At 45.1% G+C, this 8,491-nt stretch overlaps 1 protein-coding gene across 1 annotated transcript in view; it reads left to right on the top strand.

The window, feature by feature from the left end:
• SFXN5 (sideroflexin 5) overlaps nucleotides 1-8,491 on the top strand; it is a 65,851-nt gene that overhangs the window by 7,417 nt on the left and 49,943 nt on the right. Inside the window, exon 2 of the mRNA XM_027909491.1 lies at nucleotides 4,112-4,189. The gene's annotated coding sequence lies outside the window, so the exon portion shown is untranslated. The remainder of the gene's footprint in view (nucleotides 1-4,111; nucleotides 4,190-8,491) is intronic.

Here is an 8,491-nt window from a genome sequence, read left to right as displayed (position 1 = left end):
CAGAAAATACCACCCTAATTCAGAACTCTTCTCTTTTGTCTGATGTCAGGAGGACTTGGTTTAAGAAATAAGGACTCATTTCTCTGTCTGGGGTGTTGGATAGTCATTGAAAAGGATGACCACTGACTGGCCTGATCCATTGAAACATTCAGGACACGTTTCTGCTCTTAAAGACTGCAAGCTCCTTCCAGGAAAGTCCAGAAAAGGACTCACATATTCTCTCTACCACTTGCATGTCATTTTTTTATTAAGCTGAGTTTAAACTTTGAGGCAGATTTAGCAAGTGTGGATGGGTTTTTTTGAACCAACCATGAAAAACTTTGATGTATGAACTGTTTTTCTGATTGTGGGAGCAAGGCACAGTGTTTCCACAGCCAAGTTTTTAGATGAAATGGGATTGCCTGGCCTTTGAAGGAAGATGGGATTCCTGAACATGCTCAATCATCCGTCTTTGATACTCAAACATCCCTAGAAACTGATGGATGTGGCTTTCTGAATTTCCCAATAGCCCAATACAAAGGGAATAGAAGAGGAAAAGAAAGTGCCCACACCTGGTACTGAAATACAGTCTAGTGTTGGCCTTAAATGTGTTTATCTGAGATCCTTCATGCTCTCAACATCCCCTGGTCCCTTTTGGGATGGGAAATGGATTGTGCTGGAAACATCAAGTGGACCAAAGCCCCACCTGGTAGGAAAAAAATCTAGAGAACTCTGGGAAGTCAGGAGCTGGATTTTGATGATCTTCCTGGATCAGTTCAGGATATTCTGTGATTCTAAATCCCGAAAAAGTGGCTTAGGGAAGTGTGAGAAGGACGATCCACAGCTCTTTGTGGAGGGGCATGTCAGGCACGGAGCTGAGTGGAAGAGGAACCAATTTCAGGGCAGCATCCCCAGAAATAGCCCAGAAACCCAAAAATTTATCACTTGTTAGGTGGGTGTGGTGACACAGGGCTGTGAGTGTGACTGGGAACGCTGAGCTTGACCAGCACAGCCAAGCCCCATCTCTGAGCCCACGTTTTGCCAAGAACATGAAGGGTTTTTGCCCAGGTTTTTCCTCTCTGGTTCTCCACCTCATCTGGTGTCTCTGTGCAGACTCCCCGCTCTGCTGAGTAGCTCCTAATCCCCGGAAAAATTTATCAAGCACACACACACAAAAAAATAGGGAATAAAGTAAAACCGGCTGTGGGTCCGATCTCAAGTGAGGGAACCGCCACAATTCCATATGTCCTGTGTGTGGGATGTCCCAAGGACAATGGTCCTTCATTAACTGCCGCTTTCAGGTTGGCGTAAGTGCCGGTGCTCCCAAGGAAACAACAAAGTGCTCTTTGATGTTGGCGTGAAAGGGAGGGAAGTGGTTTCCCTGCCGCCGATTCCATGGATGTGAGTTCCTAATGAGCTGATGGAGGGCTGGGGGAGATGGGAACGGGGAGCCTTGACAGGACTGCACTAAACCCACACGAGCCACCGTCACGCTCAGGGATGGTTTGGGCAAAGCATCCCGTGTTTCTGTTGGAAAAGCTGCCAAAGCAGCCGCGCCGGTGCCGAAATGCCAATCCGGAGTCGGTGTCACTCATCTGGGTGACAACCTGCAGGAGGCTTTGCTTGGTGACCCCGTGCTCTCTGCAGATTTATCCCCACCAAAGCTGACTCCTTCCTCTTTAGCTTGCACTGATCAAAGAACCTCTCTGCCTGTTCACTTCTGCCCTGGGGAGTTTTTTTATTTCAGTTAAAAATATATATATTTTAGAGAAATGTATGTATTTTCAAGGGGGAAAGGTATATCTTAATATACATATTATACTATAATGCTATATAATATACATAGATTAATATACAAATAAAATAAGTGTAAAGTTATGTATATATTAATATATAATATGTGGATATAATAATATATAATACTGATGTATATAAAAATATATTGATATATGTATATAATAATATAGGCATATATTAATATATTAATGTGTATATATTAATATGCAACACATATACATTAATATACAATACATATATATTAATATATATAGTATACTTATATACATATATATTCTATATAATATAGTTTATATACACACTATGTAGAATTGTAGGATTGTAGAGTCCTTAAGGCTGGAAAAGACCTCTAAGATCATACTATAAATATTTATTGGAATCATTATATGTGTAGTAATTATTGTATATTAATATATAATTCTTCTGCGTGTATACACATATTGATATATGCATATATTAATATACAATACTAGGTGTATTTATTTATATATGTATATATTAATATATAATATTTATATATATTAATATACATGTATATATACTTAAATACATATATATTCTATATAATATAGTTTATATACACACAATGTAGAATTGTAGGTTCATAGAATCCTTAAGGCTGGAAAAAACCTTTAAGATCATACTATATGTATTTATTGGAATTATTATATATCTAGTTCTTGAAAGTATTGTATGTTTATATAGACTTTGACTGCTTCAGCTGCAGAAAGCTTTTTTATATTTATCTGTGAATAACTGTTCTGGGAGTGAATTGGTCATTCTGACAGGCTTAGTGTTCCTGTGGTTCCTTGAACACATGAAATCAGGGAATCAGAATATCCTGAGTTGGAAGGGATCCCCAAAGACCACCCAGCCCAACTCCTGGCCCTGCACAGACACCCCAAAATCCCCCCCTGTGCCCCAGAGGATCATCCCAACCCTCCTGCAGCTCTGGCAGCCTTGGGGCTGTGCCCACTGCCCTGGGGAGCCTGGGCAGTGCCAACCACCCTCTGGGGGAAGAACCTTTCCCTGAGATCCACCCTGAGCCTGCCCTGACACAGCTCCAGCCATTCCCTGGGGGCTGTCCCTGTCACAGAGAGCAGAGGTTGGAGCTGCCCCTCCTGAGGGAGCTGCAGACCCCCAGGTCAGACTTCAGTCTAAATGTATTTATTCTCCTGTTTTATCGCACCCTGAGGAAGATCTTTATTTACACAAGCATGGACTTGAGTCATCAGTGATAGTCAGGTTCGAGCTTTCACTGCAATGACAACTGACTTGGGTATTTTTAGAGAGAACAGGACTTTTTTGGGAGCGCTGAGTTCTTAAAGGAGAAGCTTGATGTGGAGAAACTTTTACCTTACTCTTCCCTTCAGCTGTGCCTGCCCAGGACACGCACTGGGAGAGGGTGTGGGGAAAGCCAGGTCTCCAAATGAAGCTGTTTCCCTGTTGGCATCCCTGGGAGATGTTCATCTGAAGTGACATGGAGCGATGCCAGTGCCTGTGATGGGGATTCATTGTCGCACCTGGATGTGTCTGTCTGGTCTTTAAACTCATTTCAACCTCTGAGGAATCGCTCCTCTCCAAGATTTATCACATCTCTGATACCACAGGGAGACCTTCTGGTGAAAGTTGGGGGTTGGAACAAGATGGTCCTGAAGGTCCCTTCCAACCCAAACCATTCTGGGATTCCCTGGAGACTCTCAATTTTTATTTTGACTTCTAAAGATGAGTTGCAAGGGGAGGGTTTTTTTTCTGTTTTCTCTTTTTATTTCTTCCTCTGCACCTCTGACTATTTTCCTCCAGCTTCTATTGTTGGATAAAAACCAGCAGGGCTGTGCCAACCAGCAGAAACAAGTGTCCACATCTTTTTTTTTTCCTTTTATATCTTATGGATAAAAGGACCCATCATAATGGATTTAAGCTGAAAGAGGACGGATTTAGATTGGGTTTTTCACAAGGGCCTGGAGTATCAGGACAAAGGGGAATGGATTCCCACTGCCAGAGGGCAGGGAGAGATGGGATACTGGGAAGGAATTGCTGGCTGGGAGGGTGGGCAGGCCCTGGAAAGAATTTCCCAGAGAAGCTGTGGCTGCCCCTGGATCCCTGGAAGTGTCCAAGGCCAGGTTGGAGCACCCTGGGCTGGTGGAAGGTGTCCCTGCCCGTGGCAGGGGGTTGGAAATGATCTTTAAAGTCCCTCCCAAACCCCAAACCCATTCTGTGTTTCTCTGATTCTATGACGAGGTTTGCATGAAAGATAACACAATTTACAACCTTTAATCCATAAAGGATTCAGTGCAGGACCAGGATCCCAGACCACTGTTGTTTTTCTTGGCAGAGTCGCCTGAAGGAAGCAGTGCAGCTGTTGGAGGATTACAAACATGGGACTCTGCCCCCAGGAGTCACCAACAAAGAGGTAAGAGGGATAAACCTTTATTATTATTATTATTATTATTATTATTATTATTATTATTATTATTATTATTATTATTATTATTAATCCTTCTGTTACAGTGGGCAGGATGAGGTGGGCTTTTAGGCTGTGTCTGTGGTCAAATGGTGTATTTTTGGTGTTTCTGCTGGTGAAATCCTGTGCTGGCTTCTCTTGCAAACTTGTACAATTAAAACCAAACCCACATCATTTTTTTTTTTCTTTAGCTGAATGAAACCTTCTTGTCAGTCCTGTGGGTTCTTGTAGCAGCAGCTGTGAGGCATCACCCCCCTTCTCCTACAGTGCTGGTTATAATAACTGTCATTTCTCCACAGAAATAAATGCATAAAACCTACCCAAAACCCTCTGGATGTCCTCGTGTTGCAGGTTGTACCATCAGTAGTGGTGCTTCTGGCTGGGTGATGTTCCTGCTGTTGGGGTGGAAGCTGCAGGAGGTTGTGGGACTGTCCCTCCACCCTTGATGGGAAGGTCTTAGCAGGGTTTTTGAGGCAGTTGCTGAGAAAAGGGTTGTTTTTGGTAGAATTTTGGGACAGAGGGATGAGCTGGGTGGTCTCTCCAAGAGACCATCAGTCCTGTTTTTTTGGCTTTTGGCTGCTATTTATCTACACTTGGAACTTGTGGAAGCAGAGATTTTGGAGGGCTTAAGCTGCTTTTTGAGCCTTTTACCTCCAAACCTGTATCATGAAACAAAAATCATGAATTTTCTGACTATTCCCTCGAACTCTTTCCCTTCCCTGTCCTCATGTGGCCACCTGACCACGACACAGACCCAGGGGCTTTTTTGTGGTCCATGTTTGTGCAACTAGCACAAAATATTTAGTTTCTACTTAATTTAATGTCATGAAAAGAACAGGATGAATGGATTGGCAGACTTGCTCGAGGGGACATAAAAGCAAGGGGTGCCAAAGGACCAGGGAACCTCCTCCCCCCCCAAAAAAAAAGCAGTGGTGGAAATGGTGAACTCTTCTTCCTGTAGGTCAAATAACTTCTTTTACATTTTTATTTCCTGTTCCCAAGTGGTAATTTCTCCTCGTGAAGGACAAGCACAGCAGGTAAATGAAGGAAATTCAAATTGGTGTTGTCTTTAAAAAGTGGCAAGAGCTGTGTTGGGAAAGGGGCACAGCTTCCACAGGAAAGAAATGGGAAATATCCCCTCCCTGCACGCCACAAGGCACTGCCCTCCTGGTGTTTTGGTGTCACTGCATTCCTTCAGCCATAATCTGATGGTGGGGAAAGAGAACCCGGGGTTGGGGAAGGAGAAAAGCAGGGAGTGATGCAGCAGCAGATGACTCAGTTCCCATCTGCCTCCAGGCAGATGACACCCAAGTCATCCCTGTGCAAACCACGCAGACTTTTGACCTACATTTTGTACGGTGACAAAGCCAGGCTATTCCCAGAGTTCATTCAGAACTGCAGAGGGAGAGAGCAAGGAAAAGCATCGTGGGGTTTGTTTGCCTCAGTCATGACATCACTGGCAGGAGGGGAAACCTGTGCGAGCTGGAGGGGGCTCTGAGTGGGAAACAAAGGTGTGGGGCAGAGGAGGAGAGAGGAAATGATGGCAGAAATGCCTTCTCCAGAGAAGTGGCTGCACAGCAGAGTAAAGAATAACAGGGTTTGTAGTAAAATCTCGGCTCGGTTTTAAGCTGAAGAGGGTAGATTTAAATGGGATAGTGGGAAGAAATTCTTCCCTGTGAGAGTGGTGAGGCCCTGGCACAGGTTGGGAAGAGAAGCTGTGGCTGCCCCTGGATCCCTGGAAGTGTCCAAGGGCAGGTGGGAGCACCCTGGGCTGGTGGAAGGTGTCCCTGCCCATGGCAGGGGGTGGAACAAGACGAGCTGTGAAATTCCCTTCTACAACAAACCTGTCCGTGATTCTGTGAGTAGATCCCCTCAAGGCTGAGTTTTTGTCCAGGGTAAAAAAACACTCTAAAAAAGGTGAAGTTGGAAGGGACCTGGAAGCAGGTGACAATCAGAGCCTGACCCCCCCCAGCTCCCCCCTCCTGTCAGGGATTGCAGAGCCAGAAGGTCCCCCCTGAGCCTCCTTTTCTCCAGGCTGAGCCCCCCCAGCTCCCTCAGCCCCTCCTGCTGCTCCAGCCCCTTCCCAGCTCCGTTCCCTTCCCTGCACACGCTCCAACCCTTTAGTATCTCTCTTATTGTGTGGGACCCAAAACTGTCCCCAGTATTGGAGGTGTGGAGAAGTCTTCCTCCAGCCCAGCTTACAGGAGCCTGCCTAATGAAGATGGATAAAATCATCAAATGCTGTTGGCACCCGTGTGTTCCACCTGGGTGAAGGTGAAATTTGAACCAAAAGACAACTGGAGAATGTGGTTTTGCTTTCCTCGGGCTAAGTTTTACCCCATTTATGCCTTTTCTCTGCACCACTGCCTGCAGGGTGGGCTCTGGCTACAGGGCATTAACAATGTGCAGTTGTCCTGGTCCTGATTTGGGAAAGGGATGGGATGCAGCTCTGGGGAGGTGCCCACTTTGTGGCTCACCTGCATGGGCTGATGTTGGAATAAAGGACTGAGCCATCTGATGTTTTATGTAGCTGATAACTGAGTGTCACACACTCCTCTGATGCTCTGAGAGGTTGCCACAGGCAGGCAGGAGAGAGCAGATGAGTGGCAATTTGATTTTTGACTGATTTTGGGGTTTTTTTCCCACCCTCTTTGACTGTGATCAGAGCTAATCCCTTTGTGTTCACCGTGGGCAAGAAGTGTGAGTCGGAGCAGTGACCTGGCTCATCTCATGTTGCCTCTGAGAGAGGACAAATTGCTGTCCTTACTCATCAAAAAGGCTGAGCAGAACTTCAGTGATGCTCAAGAGAGCAGAACTCGGCTTTATCTTCTTAGTTTAAGAGCTGATTTGGGTTTAGCTGCTCAAAAACCTCCCCGAGAAATGCATGGCTTGGGAACAGCACGTGCCGAGAAGAGATGCCTGAATGGTCTTGCGTTTCATAATCAGAGTGAAAAACCATGACCACCAAAAAACCAAGGCTTCAAAAATAGCAGCCTGGGCAGAGTTTTAAAGCATTAGCTCTCTGAGAACTCGATGCTCCCTCCCCCCACCCCCCCAAATATCATCTTTGAGAGATCAAGGAGACGGGTTGTTTTGACAGAGCGTTTCACCAGCCTCCCGACGGATCCACTCCGGCGGAGCGGCGCGCTTGGCAGCGCTCGAATTACTCCTCTTTTTTTTTTTTTTTTTCCTCCCCTCATTCAGAAACGGGGAAGGATGGCAGGCAGCAAGCTCAGCACGGGCTCTATCGCTCCGCTGAAGTGGCTTCACCACGTGAAAAATGGAAAGCAGGAGAGCCTAAAGCTATGTCGCGTCAAGTATCTCCTCCGCGCGCGTCTCCTTGACAGGGCTCTCGTGGAACGAGGCTCTCTCTCTCCTGCGCTCCCCAGGCAGATTTCTCAAAATGAAGCTGAAGTGGAACAGTTAGGGGCTATCTTAAGGAAAAAAAAGAAAAAAAAAACCCAACAAGCCAACTCTGAAGAGACGTGATCATTAAAGAAAAAAAAGCTCCGAAGAGGCGTAATTGTACTTTTACCAGTTCCCCATGAGCGGTTTCCAGAATCTCTCTGAGATGGTTCCCGGACACCGACGCTTCCAACACCTACAGCTCTGCCCCTTTTCAGGTCTCTCACACTCACCCAATAATTCTTGGTTTTGCTCTGGGAGCGAGTTTGCCGCTCAAGAAAACGACCATTAACTCAAGGTGGTAAAATCCCATTTCTTGGGCGTCATTAGCAAAAATGGAGAATTGATCCCTTGGCTGTCGATAGCTGCTGGACTGCTGAGAGCTCCTTATTGAGGGTTTATCCCTACATTAGAGAGATGTTTTAAAAACATGATTTTGTTCACTGCTGTATCAAATTATTTAGTCAGCAAAACAAGAGAAGTAGCTGCTCGATCAGGATTTATTCAGAGCAAGAAAAGGCTCTCCAGTCTCCACTTCTTCAGCTCAGCTTATTTTTTTTTTATTTAAATATTTAAGAACCAGACTTGATTTTTTTGTTAAATACAAAGCTGAGTGGTTCAAATTCCACTTATTAAAACCCCACCAACACAAAATATTCAGTGTAGGGGAAATACCCCACACTGTCATTGATCCCCCTCTCTTACAGGTTCATGAATTGATTTTTTTTTTTCTCAGAATGGAAAGATATTCTTGGTAATGCAACTCTTTGCGGTGTTTTTTTCTGTTCTCCTTGGTCGTGTGGGTTAAATATTTTTAAAGGATTAGAGAAGAGCCTGGAAGAGAAA

This window comes from Empidonax traillii, unplaced genomic scaffold, assembly GCF_003031625.1.
Source record: "Empidonax traillii isolate 1590-97213 ecotype Southwest subspecies unplaced genomic scaffold, ASM303162v1 scaffold2165:size72406, whole genome shotgun sequence".
NCBI classification, from domain to species: domain Eukaryota; kingdom Metazoa; phylum Chordata; class Aves; order Passeriformes; family Tyrannidae; genus Empidonax; species Empidonax traillii.
This window is presented reverse-complemented; position numbering and strand designations above follow the sequence as displayed.